Genomic DNA, 15,325 nt, shown 5'->3' on the forward strand with positions numbered 1-15,325 from the left:
TGGAGAGACGGGTTGGGATGCTTGAGCACCAGAGCAGAAGTGAAGAGAGTCTTCAGTTTGGAGAAGGCCTCCTCAGCCTCCTGACTCCACCTAAAGGGGGCGCTAACTGAGGTAAGACGGGTGAGGGGAGCTGACACCTTACTGTAGTCCCTAATAAACCTGCGATAGAAGTTGGCGAACCCTAAAAACCTCTGTAACTCCTTACGGGAGGAGGGAGTGGGCCACTCACTCACCGCTTGGATCTTGGCAGGGTCTGGCTGAAGTTGGCCTTGAGCAATAACATAACCTAAGAAGTTGACCGAGGGGGCGTGGAACTCGCACTTCTCAGGTTTCACATATAGTTTGTTCTCCAAAAGCCTCTGCAAAACTAACCGGACGTGCTGTTGATGCTCAGGCAGGGTACGGGAGAAGATAAGAATGTCGTCAAGATAAACAAACACGAATCTATTGAGCATGTCACGAAGCACATCATTAATAAGCGCCTGGAAGACGGCTGGGGCGTTGGTTAAACCGAAAGGCATTACCAAATACTCGAAGTGTCCAAGAGGCGTGTTAAAAGCCGTCTTCCATTCATCTCCCTCTTTAATACGGATGAGATGGTAAGCATTGCGAAGGTCAAGCTTAGTGAAAATCTGCGCGGAGCACAGGGGCTCGAACGAGGGGTCAATGAGAGGAAGAGAGTACTTGTTCTTAACAGTAATATCATTAAGACCCCGAAAATCAATACAGGGCCTAAGAGAGGCATCCTTCTTTTTAACAAAGAAGAAACCTGCTCCTAAAGGCGAGGACGAGGGCCGAATCAACCCGGAAGCCAAGGAGTCTTGAATATATGTCTCCATGGCTTCCTTCTCGGGGCGTGAGAGATTGTAGAGCCGACTACTGGGCAAGGGGGCGCCAGGGAGCAAGTCTATAGCGCAATCATAAGGTCGATGCGGGGGGAGAGATATGGCCAGCTCCTTGCTGAAAACGGGCGCTAAATCATGGTATTCAGCAGGGACACCAGACAGATCAGGCTGACAGGGGGCGACTCTAGGGCGAGAAGAGAACGGATTAGCTGAACGGAGACAATGTGAATGACAATGGACGCTCCAATTAGTGATGGAAGCCGTCTTCCAGTTAATTTGAGGATTGTGCATCTGTAACCAGGGGAGACCGAGCACTATGGGAGAGTGGGGAGACGGGATAACAAAAAAGGAAATATCCTCGCGGTGATTACCCGAAATTATGAGAGTGAGGGGGGCGGTCCGATGAGTCACTCTCGCGAGAACTCTACCATCTAGGGCGGTAACAGTCTTAGGGGAATCTAGAGGTTCGAGAGGAATTTGAAGCTGTTTGGTCAATTCATCTTGTATAAAATTGTCATCAGCGCCGGAGTCAATGAGAACCTGAAGAGGGAGCGAGTTCCTGCCCCAGAGAAGGCATGAGGGAACGGTGATACGGGGGGGAGAGCTAGGTGTGGAAGAGGTGTGGCTCACTAGTGCGCCCTCTGTCACTAGTGAGCCTGGTCTTTTGGCGTAGAAGGGCAGGAGGCTAGAAAATGACCTGATTGACCACAGTAAATGCACAGTCTAAGATTTAATCTTCTCTGGCGCTCTCTGGGACTGAGTCTGGTTCTACCTAACTGCATGGGTTCAGATAGAGGGGAGCTGGGTGGAGAAACATTAGTCTTGGGAGTGATAGTAATGGGTGAAGGGGTTTGGACAACAGAGGGAGCCACTGGACGGGGTTTAGACTGTCGCTTCTCTCGCTGTCTCTCCCTCAACCTGTTGTCTATCTTAATGGTTAGGGAAATCAAGGACTCTAGTGAATCTGGCTCATCCCGAGAGGCTAATTCATCCTTAAGCTCCTCGGATAAACTCCTCAGGAATATGCCCTTGAGCTCTGTCTCCCCCCATCCACTCTCAGAGGCTAAAATACGAAAATCTACAGAGAATTCTGTGGCTGACTGGGAACCCTGAGAAAGGGAAAATAATCTTTTGGCTGCTTCCTGTCCCTGCAGGGGGTGGTCAAAAACACGAATTAACTCAGCAGAAAAAACAGAAAACGAGGCTAACAAAGGGGACTTCTTTTCCCATAGACTAGTGGCCCAACGTGAGGCCTTACCACGCAGGAGATTAATGACATAAGCTATCTTGGCTCTATCTGAGGGATAGCTGCTAGGCTGCTGGTCAAATACTAAGGTGCATCTTAACAAAAAACTACTGGCTGAACCAATCTCACCAGCGAAAAATTCAGGCTGAGGTACATAAGGCTCTTTCAAGGAAGGAGGGGAAGGAGATGCAGGGGCTGAGGGATTAACGGTGGCATTACTCACAGAGGTGGGAACAGGAGGAACGCAGGAAGGCTGAGAAAGTGACTGCAGGTGGTCGGAAAGGGTGGAGACTTGGGTGCTGAGGCCTTGCAGGGATTTCATGATTCCGGTGAGCATGCCTTCGTGTTGTCCTAGGCGTTGTCCTTGTTGTGTGATGGCTGTCTTGATGGGGTCCAGATCCGCTGGGTCCATGGTGTGGCCAGAGTTTACTGTTGTGTGCATGCGTGGTGGATGAACCCAGATGCGGAGTCTGGAGCAGTTTTAAAAGATTTATTGTGCGCAGGAAAAGGGGGGGGGGATCCAAGTGTCCGGAGCGTGAGGGGAAATCTTCGTGGGTGAGGGTGCTGGAGTCGAGCTGCTGGTGAGCGGAGAGTGAGGCACTGGAAAAGAGGAGAGACACGTTAGTAGGAGAATCCACAGGTAAGTACAGAAATAAATCAAAGAATCACGAGAGATACTGAGCCGAGCGCTGGAGCTTTACCACGGGGAGTAAAGAGCGAAACTCTGGCACTGCAGAGAGTTTCCAGGCGTCTCTTGTAGGTGAGTGGTGATGAGTGATTAATCGCAGGTGTGAGAACTCTCCGCAGCACCGTGGGGGGAAGGTGAACCTCAGGGGAAGCAGTGACAAGTTACCAGCAACAGGGCCGGTTCCCGGAAACCGGAAACCGGAAGTCCATAACAATAAAATGACCTTTCAAAGTAACCATGACACTTTGTGTTTTTGGAAGGCGTCTAGTGATCTCCTCTCAGAATCTCATGACCCCCTGTGGGCTGGGACCCTCATGTCGTGCCATATTTTTTCTTTTTAACCCAACAAACATACTTTCAATAATTTCTCCACTTGATTTTGTTACGTTAACATGGACAGAGATAGGCAGCATAATGTTCTCTACCTGGGGCCTTAATCACTAAATCCACCCATGCCTGGCCACACATCACTTTTAACCTCCTTTATTTAACAGACCAGAGGGCAGACTTTGATTTTCTGTGCAAAGGTCTCATCTTATCAGACACGTTCTTTTTATTGGCTCTAATATCAAAGTGACTGCTGAAGTGAATCATTAATTCAGATTTAATTTGTGGTTAAATAACTCAGTCCTCTCAACATCAGATTGTGATATTGTAAAACTTTTAAAGATTAACAAAACAAGAGTTTTTCTGCAGCAAGATAAACATTACATTTTTTTTTTTACCATAATCTCATCATATAATCTAATCTTTTACCAAGAGAATGACTTAAAACTGTGAAAATATTCATGTATGTTGTTGTGTATCACTGAAGTTCACTTCAGACATCTATCATCCTGCAGATATTTGGTAGCACTTGGCCTGATTTTGTGCTGTTTTATATGTCCGATCCTGCACAGATGTTCAACATTTATTTGTGTTCTTTGTTTTCTGGCACCCTCTTGTGGTCGTTCACTGAAAATTTAAACATGATAGATTTGTTGGTCCAGGTGGATCAAAGAAAAAGGAGAGCAACAAATACAACTCTAAATTAAATGTGATTAATAATAATAATGGTAATGATGATAATAGTAGTACTACTTGTTATAATGATAATAATAATAATAATAACATCTAATAACATATGGAAACAGATCACAGCATGTTTATGAGACTTCCCATCTTTCCTCCATCTTTTATTATTTATCTATAATGTGCAGTTCTGATTCAAACAAGTCAAATATTTGCTTCGCAAGACAGTTTTTCAAACCGATACTGTGCAGTTGCAGCACTACCTTTGCCATAATTTGACATGGAATGCATTATTTGCTACCCTGTGTGTCTGCAGCAGCAGACAGCAGAGCTTCAGGACTCAGTGGCTCAGGCTCTGGTCTCAGGATGTTCAGCAGGTTGTGGAGATGGAGTATCTGCAACATTATATTTTACATTGAGATGGGGCCTGTCTGAATGAGCTGTATATTTACAGGTGTGCTAGTGAAGACTCTCCAACAGGTTGATCTGACCACCACTGATCTTAATCCTAATCCTTGTTTGATCTAAATTATGGGATAATCCAACTAGACCCCAACTAGAACATCTACATCCCCAAGGTGAGAGACTGGAGGAGATAAGAGAAGGAGACAACAGAGGGAGGAGACAAGGGAGAGGAGAAGGACAGAGAGGGAGGAGACAACGGAGACAAGGACACGAAAGAAGGAGACAACAGGAGAGGAGGTCAGGGAAGAAGGAGACAAGGGAGATGAGGACAGGGAAGAAGGAGACAAGGGAGAGGAGGACACGAAAGAAGGAAACAAGGGAGAGGAGGACAGGGAAGAAGGAGACAAGGGAGAAGGTGACATGCTAGAGGGGGACAGGGAAGGAGACATGAGGAGAGGAGGACTGGGAAGAAGGAGACAAGGGAGACGAGGACAGGGAAGAAGGTGACATGCTAGAGGAGGACAGGGAAGAAGGAGACAAGGGGAGAGGAGGACAGGGAAGAAGGAGACAAGGGAGAGGAGGACAGGGAAGAAGGAGACAAGGGAGACAAGGACAGGGAAGAAGGAGACAAGGAAGATGAGGACAGGAAAGAAGGAGACAAGGGGAGAGGAGGACTGGGAAGAAGGAGACAAGGTAAGAGGAGGACAGGAAAGAAGGAGACAAGGCAGAGGAGGACAGGAAAGAAGGAGACATGCTAGAGGACAGGGGAGAAGGAGACCAGGGAGATGAGGACAGGGAAGAAGGAGACAAGGTGAGAGGAGGACAGGGAAGAAGGAGACAAGGCAGATGAGGACAGGGAAGAAGGAGACAAGGTGAGAGGAGTACAGGGAAGAAGGAGACAAGAGAGACAAGGACAGGGAAGGAGACATGGGGAGAGGAGGACAGGGAAGAAGGAGACAAGGGAGAGGAAGACAGGGAAGAAGGAGACAAAGGAGATGAGGACAGGGAAGAAGGAGACATGCTAGAGGAGGACAGGGAAGAAGGAGACAAGGTAAAGAAGGACAGGGAAGAAGGAGACAAGGGAGAGGAGGACAGGAAAGAAGGAGACAAGGGAGAGGAGGACAGGGAAGAAGGTGACATGCTAGAGGAGGACAGGGAAGAAGGAGACAAGGGAGATGAGGACAGGGAAGAAGGAGACAAGGGGAGAGGAGGACTGGGAAGAAGGAGACAAGGTAAGAGGAGGACAGGAAAGAAGGAGACAAGGCAGAGGAGGACAGGGAAGAAGGAGACATGCTTGAGGACAGGGAAGAAGGAGACCAGGGAGATGAGGACAGGGAAGAAGGAGACAAGGGAGAGGAGGACAGGGAAGAAGGAGACAAAGGAAATGAGGACAGGGAAGAAGGAGACAAGGTGAGAGGAGGACAGGGAAGAAGGAGACAAGATAGACAAGGACAGGGAAGAAGACATGGGGAGAGGAGGACAGGGAAGAAGGAGACAAGGGAGAGGAAGACAGGGAAGAAGGAGACAAAGGAGATGAGGACAGGGAAGAAGGAGACATGCTAGAGGAGGACAGGGAAGAAGGAGACAAGGGGAGAGGAGGACTGGGAAGAAGGAGACAAGGTAAGAGGAGGACAGGAAAGAAGGAGACAAGGCAGAGGAGGACAGGGAAGAAGGAGACATGCTTGAGGACAGGGAAGAAGGAGACCAGGGAGATGAGGACAGGGAAGAAGGAGACAAGGTGAGAGGAGGACAGGAAAGAAGGAGACAAGGCAGATGAGGACAGGGAAGAAGGAGACAAAGTGAGAGGAGGACAGGGAAGAAGGAGACAAGAGAGACAAGGACAGGGAAGGAGACATGGGGAGAGGAGGACAGGGAAGAAGGAGACAAGGGAGAGGAAGACAGGGAAGAAGGAGACAAAGGAAATGAGGACAGGGAAGAAGGAGACAAGGGAGAGGAGGACAGGGAAGAAGGAGACAAGAGAGACAAGGACAGGGAAGAAGGAGACAAGGGAGAGGAGGACAGGAAAGAAGGAGACAAGGGAGAGGAGGACAGGGAAGAAGGTGACATGCTAGAGGAGGACAGGGAAGAAGGAGACAAGGTAGAGGAGGACAGGGAAGAAGGAGACAAGGGAGATGAGGACAGGGAAGAAGGAGACAAGGGAGATGAGGACAGGGAAGAAGGAGACAAGGTAGAGGAGGACAGGGAAGATCAAGGCAAAAACTTTTTGGTTTTCTTCAATCCTTCTTGTTATCCTTTAGAGACATTAAATCAATGTTGGTGTCTTTTTATGGCTCATTTTGGTTTTATTTATTCATCTTATTCCTTTAAGGGCTGTCATGCAATCAGAATCAAAACTCTAATATAGTTCTCTAATACTCTAAAATAGAAATAAATAAATAAATATCAAAGAGAGAGATAGATATAGATAATGATTTTAATTTAATGGGGAATTAAGGGTAGGTGTCTTTGAAATTAGGGAATGTATTTTGATGTTTGAGGGAATTCTCATTAGCTTTTAGGGGAAATTTGTTTTGATTATTTTTAACATTTTCCTGGTAATTTTAGAAATTTGTGTGGAACCTTGGGGGAATATGTTTGGAAATTTTTGGGCTTTTTCATGGAAATTTGAGAAATGCATTTGTAATTTTATGATTTAAACACAGGTAAGGGCTACCTGCAGAGCCTTTCCGCCTTACGCACCTCCAACGGTGCCATTAGGGTAGCTGCAGGGTCATCAGCCAGGAGCCACCCTTCAGTGATGTTTCGCTCCATTATTCCTGTACCACCGATTCAGGTTGCTGGGACTGGGGAGGGTGTCGTAGGTGGCCTGAATGAGGAAGCTTAACCTTGCTTGAGGCATCTTCCACATGCCAGGCCACTTGGTTCCGTCGACTACTCCTTCCCAGGTTGTCCAACTTCCTTGCTGCTGCTGGCTGAGGGCTCTGATGTTATATTGCTCCACCTCCACCCCGGGCACCTCTGCAACCACCAGGTCTTTCCTCTTCTTTTGTGTGGCTTTCGACCAAAACTTGGGCACTGTTCCCCACCCCAGGCCAGTTCTCCCTACCTGTGTTCTGCCCACAATCTCATTGTGCATCAGCCTGCTGATGGCCTGGTCAACTGCCTCTTCATCCTTCCGCTTACATCCTGTTCGTACTGGGACCTTAGTGTTTTTTACAAATGGAGAGTTGAGTCTCTCAGATCTAACATGAGCCTCGCCTTCTCCTGTCTGTAGCCCAGGTTGATTGACTTCAGTGGCAGCTGGAGTGTGTTTTTCCAAAAAGGCCTGTGGTGGAAAGGCTCCGCAGAAGGCCCAGCCACTTTCGGATGAAGTTGTTTGCCTTGACATCCGTCTTCAATACTGTGGATGTTGTAATCTCACACAGTTTCAGGGGCCACATCAGGCGCTGGAAGAGGGTGAATTGGTGGAACCAGACCTTGAGCTTCCCTGGAAGATGGCTTTTGTCAATCCTCTCCAGACCTTCAGAGAGCTGTTTAATGACAGTGGCAGGCATGTGGTTGTCTGACAGATCGGCCGTGTACAGCCTTCCCAAACTTCGGACCGGTTGCTCCGCCAGGAGTGGAATCCTTTCTCCATCCACTGTGAAGGAGATGAGGTCATTCCTGGCTCCCTTCCGGATGGAGAGACTGCGAGACTTAGCTGGTTTTATTCTCATTCTGGCCCATCCGAGGAGTTCTTCACACCTTTCAGGAGCCAGGTAGTACAAGCCACTGCATGGAGAAGACTTGTTACATCGTCCATATAACTCTGTGAGGCTGGCAGTCGTTGGCCTGACTGTGATCTCACTCCTCGGACCATCTGTCTGCTGCCAATCAGGATGACTTCGAAGGCTGCTGTGAAGAGGATGGGAGAGATTGAGCAACCCATTGCAATGCCCTTCTCAAGCTGATGCCAACTAGTGGTAGCTTCCTGTGTTGTGTAGCAGACTTGGAAGTTGCTGAAGTAGTTGGACACCAAGCTCTGAATGCAGGTTGGGATGTGAAAAACTCTAAGGCAAAGGTGATGAGCTGGTGGGGGACAGAACCATAAGCATTTTCCAGGTCCAGCCAGACCACGTGGAGATCTCACTTCTCATGCTTAGCTGTTTGAATCTGGTCCCAGATCATGGTTGAGTGTTCCACACAGCCAGGGAATCCTGGGATGCCATCTCCTGGCAGCTGGTATCGATGTAATTGTTTCACAGGAGATGGTGGTGGTGATGCTGGTTATTCGTTTCGCCACCACCGAGAAGAAAATTTTCCCTTCCACATTCAGTAGGGCAATTCCTCTGAACTGGTTGATGTTACAGAAGTCCTGTTCTTTTGGGATGAAGGTAGTCACTGCTTTGGTCCACTCTGATGGGATGGTTTGAGTCTTCCAGGCGACCCTCATCAGGTTCCACAGGAGCTTCAGCACCAACAGGTAGCTCTAATATACCCTGTAGGGCACACCATTCAGACCTGGTGCCAAGGCGGATTTTGCCTTGTCTACCACCTGCCTGATCTCGGCCCACCTGGGTGGTGTGATGTCAAACTGAGATTCAGGCTCAGCAGGGCGAGGCACATGTCCTGGCGAACCAAGTGGGATGTTCCTCTCACGGTCGCTTAGCTGTTTTTTTTTTTACACTCCTTGACTTCCTGTACAGTGACTTCCAACTTCCCATTTTTCTTCTCCTCAAGTAGGCTCTTAGCAAACTTGAAAGGGCCCCAGAGGAACTTCGCCCTCTCCTTCTCTTTCTTGCCTCTCCGTCTCCGGATCCGCTCAGCCCTCCTTAAGGTTGCAATTCTGTCTCTGGTCTGTACCCAGAGTACCTTCAGGCCTTCCTTCTCATTCTCAGCTGCTTTCCTCCAGGCCTTCCTGATTGACTGCCTCTCCTTCAACCAGCTTGAGTATCTCCCTCTCTCACCTCCCTGGTTCCCTGGGGATGTTCGTCCTTTGCATCATTTCCCCAAATCTCTCCTTGCCTTTGTATATGATGTTACCGAAGAGGTTCAGCTTGGTGGTTGCGCTGCCTCGTAGGGATTTTCCAAGGATAGTGTGCAGATCTTGGTCAAGATTTCTCCATGCCTCTTTGTCATTGGCTTTGGGCCACTTGACTTTGGGTCGTCGGATTGGTCTTTCTCCTCTTGCTTGTGTCGTGGGTTCGCTGCTAGGGGTCTCTTCATGCCACTCATTCTGTGGGATGGGCACCAGCTGTTGTCTGTGCGCCTCCTGCTGGGAAAGGTGCCCGTCTTCCCCCTGGCCATCTGCAATATTGGAATCAGCAGCACTGTGGTGCTCAACCAGACTCTGTTTCCTGCTTGTCTGACCTGCTGACGCAGTGCAAGATTGCATCTGGATCGTTCCTCTGCACTTTGCCTTCCCTTGGTGGATACGCAGGCCCCGATGAGTCGTCATGGAATTTGATTTGAATTTGTATTAAACATTTTTTTAAAGTATTTTCGTGAAAGAAAATTCATTTGTACATTTTTGATTATTTGATTTGTAATTTAGGGTATTTTCCATGGAAATTAAAGGGAATTTGTTTGGATGTTTTAGGGAAGGTTCTTTCATTTTCATGAAATTTTGGAGAATGTGTCATGGCTTTAAGGGGGAAATTCATCTGAAAATTTTGACTTTACATGGAATTTCAAGGAACATTTACCTAGGTTTTTATAAATTTCACCAAAACATTTGAGGAATATTTGAAGAAGTTTTGTGTATATCAATTTTCAGGGAAATTTAGGAAATGTTTTTGGAAAATCGATTAGGAATTTAGGGTGAATTTGCTTTGAAAATTGGAGCTTCCTTGACATTTTCAAGAATTTATAAGAAACTTTTGGGTACCTTTTTTCAGAATATTCAGACTTTATGATAGTTGATGAAGTTTTACTCAAACATTTGGGGTTTGCAATATTTGAGGAAATCTTGCAGAATTTCATTGGGATTTCATGGTCCATGGTTTTCATGGAACGTTTTGGCAATTTCTCATTAAGTGGATTTGTGTGAATTTAAAAAAAATTAAAATTCAAACCTTATGTTGTTGATGCTTGTCCTTAACCAGTCCTTGTGGTCCATCATCTAAATGAGTTCCCCATCCCTCTCTCAAGAGTCAAGACCCCTAGACAACACTTAGCCTTAATATCTGCTGTTAAACTGACACAGGTCTGGATTTTCTGCAGAAACAGGACCTTTGGAGATTTGTGGACATCATTTTTGGTCTAAACTACTCCCTGCTCAGAGACAAGGCTGAGCTTTTAAACTGATCATGTCCTATGGATCTTTGATAAGAGGGAGAAACTAAAAATACATCCAGACAAAAGTTCAGGTCTCAGAGCTGTTCTGATACCACCTGATTTAAAAGTAATAAAGCATACAGAATATTATCATAAAATTAAACACAATAAAAGCTTTTGTCATGTGCAAATGGCAGGTGTGTTTAAGGAGACTCACCAACAGGGGGAAGCAGCGCCCTGGCTGAAAACACACCCAGACTTCAGTGTGTAGCCTCCAGAGTTTAAGAAAGAACCTTTCAGTATCATCACTTTGTCCTCTCAGTAATCTAATAATCACATTTCACTTCAAAGTTCACTCTCACAGGAAGCAGTTTGTGAATGTTGATTAAAGACATCCTACCTTTTCAGTGTTCACTGTTTTCTTTGGGGTTTGCAATGCAAAAGGAATAAAATAATTCAGTTTAAAATGCACTTTAAAGTAAAGAAATCTGTTCAGTTACTGTGGAGATTTTAATGTTAGAAGTGAGGAAACCCTGCAGGGATCTGAAGCTCCTGTAGGGAGATTCTGACTGATAAAGGAAAAACCTTTCTATGTTTTCTACTGACTCCTTGAAGTGTTAGAGGGTCTAACCTTCATTCTCATGGATTCATCATGGATGAAATTCCTTGAACGTACTCTGTCTTTGGTAGAAGTGCTTTTCATGTTTTTGCTCTGTCATCTTGGTCTGAGCTACAGGGTCATCTTAAACATGAGAGTTGTATTAATTTGGGATATTTCAAAGCTAGAAGTTAGATGTTAGATGAACATTTGACCAATTAACTCGTGTTTTCTCCTGAAAGCTGATGATTTGTAGATGAATATAACCTTTGTGTTTTATGCCCTGTTTTCTGTTATTATCATGCTGCTGTCTTGGTCCAGACTTGCTTGATTTTTGTACCTGGCAGGAATACTCTTGGAGGAATAAAGGTTATATAAAACAAATATACAAACAACAAAACATTAAATAATATTAAATATATATGAATCAAAGATGGAAATATATAATGACAGTTCCAGTAGAACTGAAATGTATGGATTTTATATTAAATGTATGTAATTTTCATACATTTATAACTGACTGTTGCCTTGTTAAAACATTTCAAAGACAAGGGGCTGAAAAACGTGAGGAGACCAGTTGCTGGAGTATTGGAGGAGGAATGTTGCCCCAACTTTTTTGGAATGTACACAACTATCATACGTTTTGTTCTTTACTTCCATGATAAATGTCTGCTGTGTCTAAAGTAACATATGAGGCAGTGTCTGGAGGGTTAATTCCTGAGGAAGAATCCATCACACTTTTCTAGAATCTTCCTAAATTTTCCTTTTTCTCTGCCAATCTCAGATAAAGTTCCTCCATAAACACGGCTCGTTTAAACATTTTTCTATTTCTGTTCTAAAAATATGAAAATGTCTGTTCCTGTTTAGCTCTCCCATCATCGATTCATTCATTATGCTGGACAATTTAAAGCTTTCCAGAACATTCCTCATTTCTGTGTTCATAATTCTGAGTAAAGTATGCACTGACAGCTCCATCACTAACCTGAAAAGATGGCCGCCGTCCACGTCTGGCACTTCAGAGGAATGTTAAACACACAGATGTGTCTGGATGTCTGCTGTTTTCTGATTCTGATCAAATGCTCTGATGGAGATGAATTAATGAGAGGAGTCTGCTGCTGTGATGGGGCTGGGAAATACATCCATTCATAACATATGTAGAAATATAATAAAACAAGATGATGGTTAGGACTATAAGGATCATTTAAATAATGGCCATATATTTCTCAGAGCCATGATATTGCTCATTTTTCAGTATGTATGGAGGCAAGAAGATGCCAAATCAATTTAATCAACTTTATCAAAGCACATTGTTCCAAATGAGCAGACATTTACTAGAAGCTAAAGTTGCCAAGAAGAAAAGCACAATGCCTTGGATCTTTTTATAGAGCTCTGATTCTTCTTGCATAGCAAATGCTTGTGAAAGTTTCTTGACACTGTACATCAGCCCTGTGATTGGCTAGTGATCTGTTCAGGGTGGAACCCCGCATCTCACCAGGGGACAGTTGTGATTGGCTCCAGCCCAACCTGTACACGACGGGATAAGTGATAAAGATGATGGACAGATGGATGGATGTTTGGATAGATGGCCCTACAGTGTTAGGATTATTATAAACTCACACATGTGGCTCTCTCGCATTAATGATAATGATGAAAACTGGGTCTGATGGAAAGTCTGCCACTGTTGCTCTATGTTGGAAAGGAGCTGGTCTTATCTTCCATTTTTGTCGTTGTGTTTCTTAAAATAATCTCCAGTGTGCTCTGCTCTGTGTCAGTGTGATGATGAAGGAGGCTCAGAGTGAGAGAAGACAGCAGAGAGCGGCAGATTAATCTCCAGAGTCGGAGGAAAAATGTTTTTATTGAGTTCACGTGTGAGGCGGCGGCTGAGCTGTCAGATGTTGTCGGATTGAAACGTCCACAGAGCTGCAGATTTTACAGCCTCACAGACACCATGAAGACATCTGTACACCCAGCATTTATAGTCAATGTGTTCACAAAATAAAAGTTTAATGAGATATTTCATCAACCCACACGGGCCAATCCAGATTTTATTCTTTATGAGGATGTGGATCTGCAGCGTGGGCTCTGTCACTAAAGGATCCACAGGAGAGGATTTAACCCAGAGGAAGGACTAAAAGCCACAAGGGACCTTCTGATAATCAAGAGACTCTACAGCTTGCTTTTACACATCTTTACCTCCTTTCACAGTAGACCAAAACTACAACCCCAATATCAAAAAAGTTGGAGCAAATGTAAATAAAAAGTAGTAAATGATTGCCAAATCTCATAAATCCATATTTTATTCACAACATAAACAACATATCAGATGTTAAACTGAGACATTTTACCATTTCATGGAAAACATCACATCATTTTGAATTTGGTGGCAGCAGGACATATAAAAAATGGGAACAGGGCAACAAAAGGCTGGAAAAGTAAGGGGTACTAATTAAAAACAGCTGGTGGAGAATCTCGATACTGATTAGGTTGTCTACAGGTTAGTAACATGACTGGGTATTAAAGGAGCATTTTAGGGGTAGAGTCTCTCAGAAGTAAAGATGGGTAGAGGTTAGCCAATCTGAGAAAAACTGAGTCATATTGTTGAACAATTTCAGAAAATGTTCCTCAAAGTAAAATTGCTCAGACTTTGAATATCCCGCCAGCTACAGTTCATTATATCATCAAAAGATTTAGAGAATCTGGAGAAATCTCTGTGAGCAGAGAGGCTGAAGGGGCCCTCAGGGGCCACTGCATTAAAAATAGACATGATTCTGTACTGGAGGACTTCCGGTTATGGCGACTTTGTGATCAGATGTGCGTATTTTGCTCCCTGATACTTTATCCCTTTTTGCCACTTACACAGATATTTTTATTAACGTTCAAAGTTGTTAAGTTAGTAGTAGCTCTACCGACTTTTATTAAAGCCAGAATGAGTAAAACCTAAAGCATTCGCAGTAAAAATCAACTGCAAGTCACTCAGCACTTTAGCCCGCATGATGCTAGCAGGGCGTCCCCCAAGGCAGCAGCTACAAGTGTGGCGCTGCTAACACACGGCATGTTGGTTGGAGAGCTTGCAAAGCTGCATAAAAACGTTATGACTGAACTTACCTCCTCCTTGAACGCAGCCCTGGCTCCAATCCAGACCTCGCTCCAGAAGAGGGCCGAAACTGGCCTCACACACCGTCACTATCTCCGCAATGGAAACCGCTCTCACTGCTCATTCAGACGGGATTACTTTGTTGGAGGATGGTGTTGCTACACTGAAGTCCAAACTAGAGACCACTGTGCTGGCGAACGAGAAACCATTGTGGAGGATCTGATCTCACGCTCCAAACGGAATAATCTCTGGATGATTGGTATCCCAGAGGGAGCAGAGGGGAATGATGCCTGACTTTTCATGACTACGCTGTTTAAGGAGGTGGCGAGGCATGAGCTACAGGACCTCAACTTGGAACTGGAATGTGCGCCTCACAGCTTGGCCCCGAAACCACCAAACACATCCTGGCCTTTCATCATACGCTTCCACAGATACATCCACAAGGAGCGTGTGCTTTTGTGGGCTAAGAAAAATTGGGACATCACATACCACGGGCAGACCATCAGGATCTTAGAAGATTTCAGCACCACAATCGCCAAGAAACAGGCCAGTTTCAACAAGGTGAAATTCCTACTTTACAAAGATGGAATACGCTTCGGTGTCATCTATCCAGCTCGTCTATGCGTCACCAGAAACGGACAAACGAGCATATTTGACTCAGGGGAGGAAGCAGAGCGTTTCTACTGAGAACATAGCAGTAAGTGAATTATGTGTACTGTTTGAGGGGCACCTCTGATAGTTTGTTTTGTGAACTAATAACTGACTGGACTTTATGAACAGAATTGTTTGCTCAGCGGCGTTTATTTCTGCTTATGCTTTATACGGTGCTCAGCTGACTTTTGGTTATTGGTGTATGAGTACTGTATCAAAGGGATGCAAATACACCTCAGATGGTAAGTAATATCTCCTGCTTGCTCATCCTTGTTTAGGTGAGTTTAGGAAAAAAGTGTGTATATTTGTTTAGTTTGATGATGTCAATTTTACATCAGTTCTAGATCAAACATGTTTGGGGTTCTTCATCTTTTACCTTTTTTCTGTATTTGTTTTTGCTTGTGTTTTTTTTGCTCCCGCCAATAAAAAATGTACATTATTATTACTTTGCTCCAAGTGACATATGTAATTTGCACAAAATCTTTTCTCATTTTATCATTCCAAATACTTAAGTGTCTGCATATCACTAATGGCTGTTAAGGATTGGATGGATGGGCTGGGATCCATTAGG

The sequence above is a fragment of the Cheilinus undulatus genome, linkage group 15, assembly GCF_018320785.1.
Source record: "Cheilinus undulatus linkage group 15, ASM1832078v1, whole genome shotgun sequence".
Taxonomy (NCBI): Eukaryota; Metazoa; Chordata; class Actinopteri; order Labriformes; family Labridae; genus Cheilinus; species Cheilinus undulatus.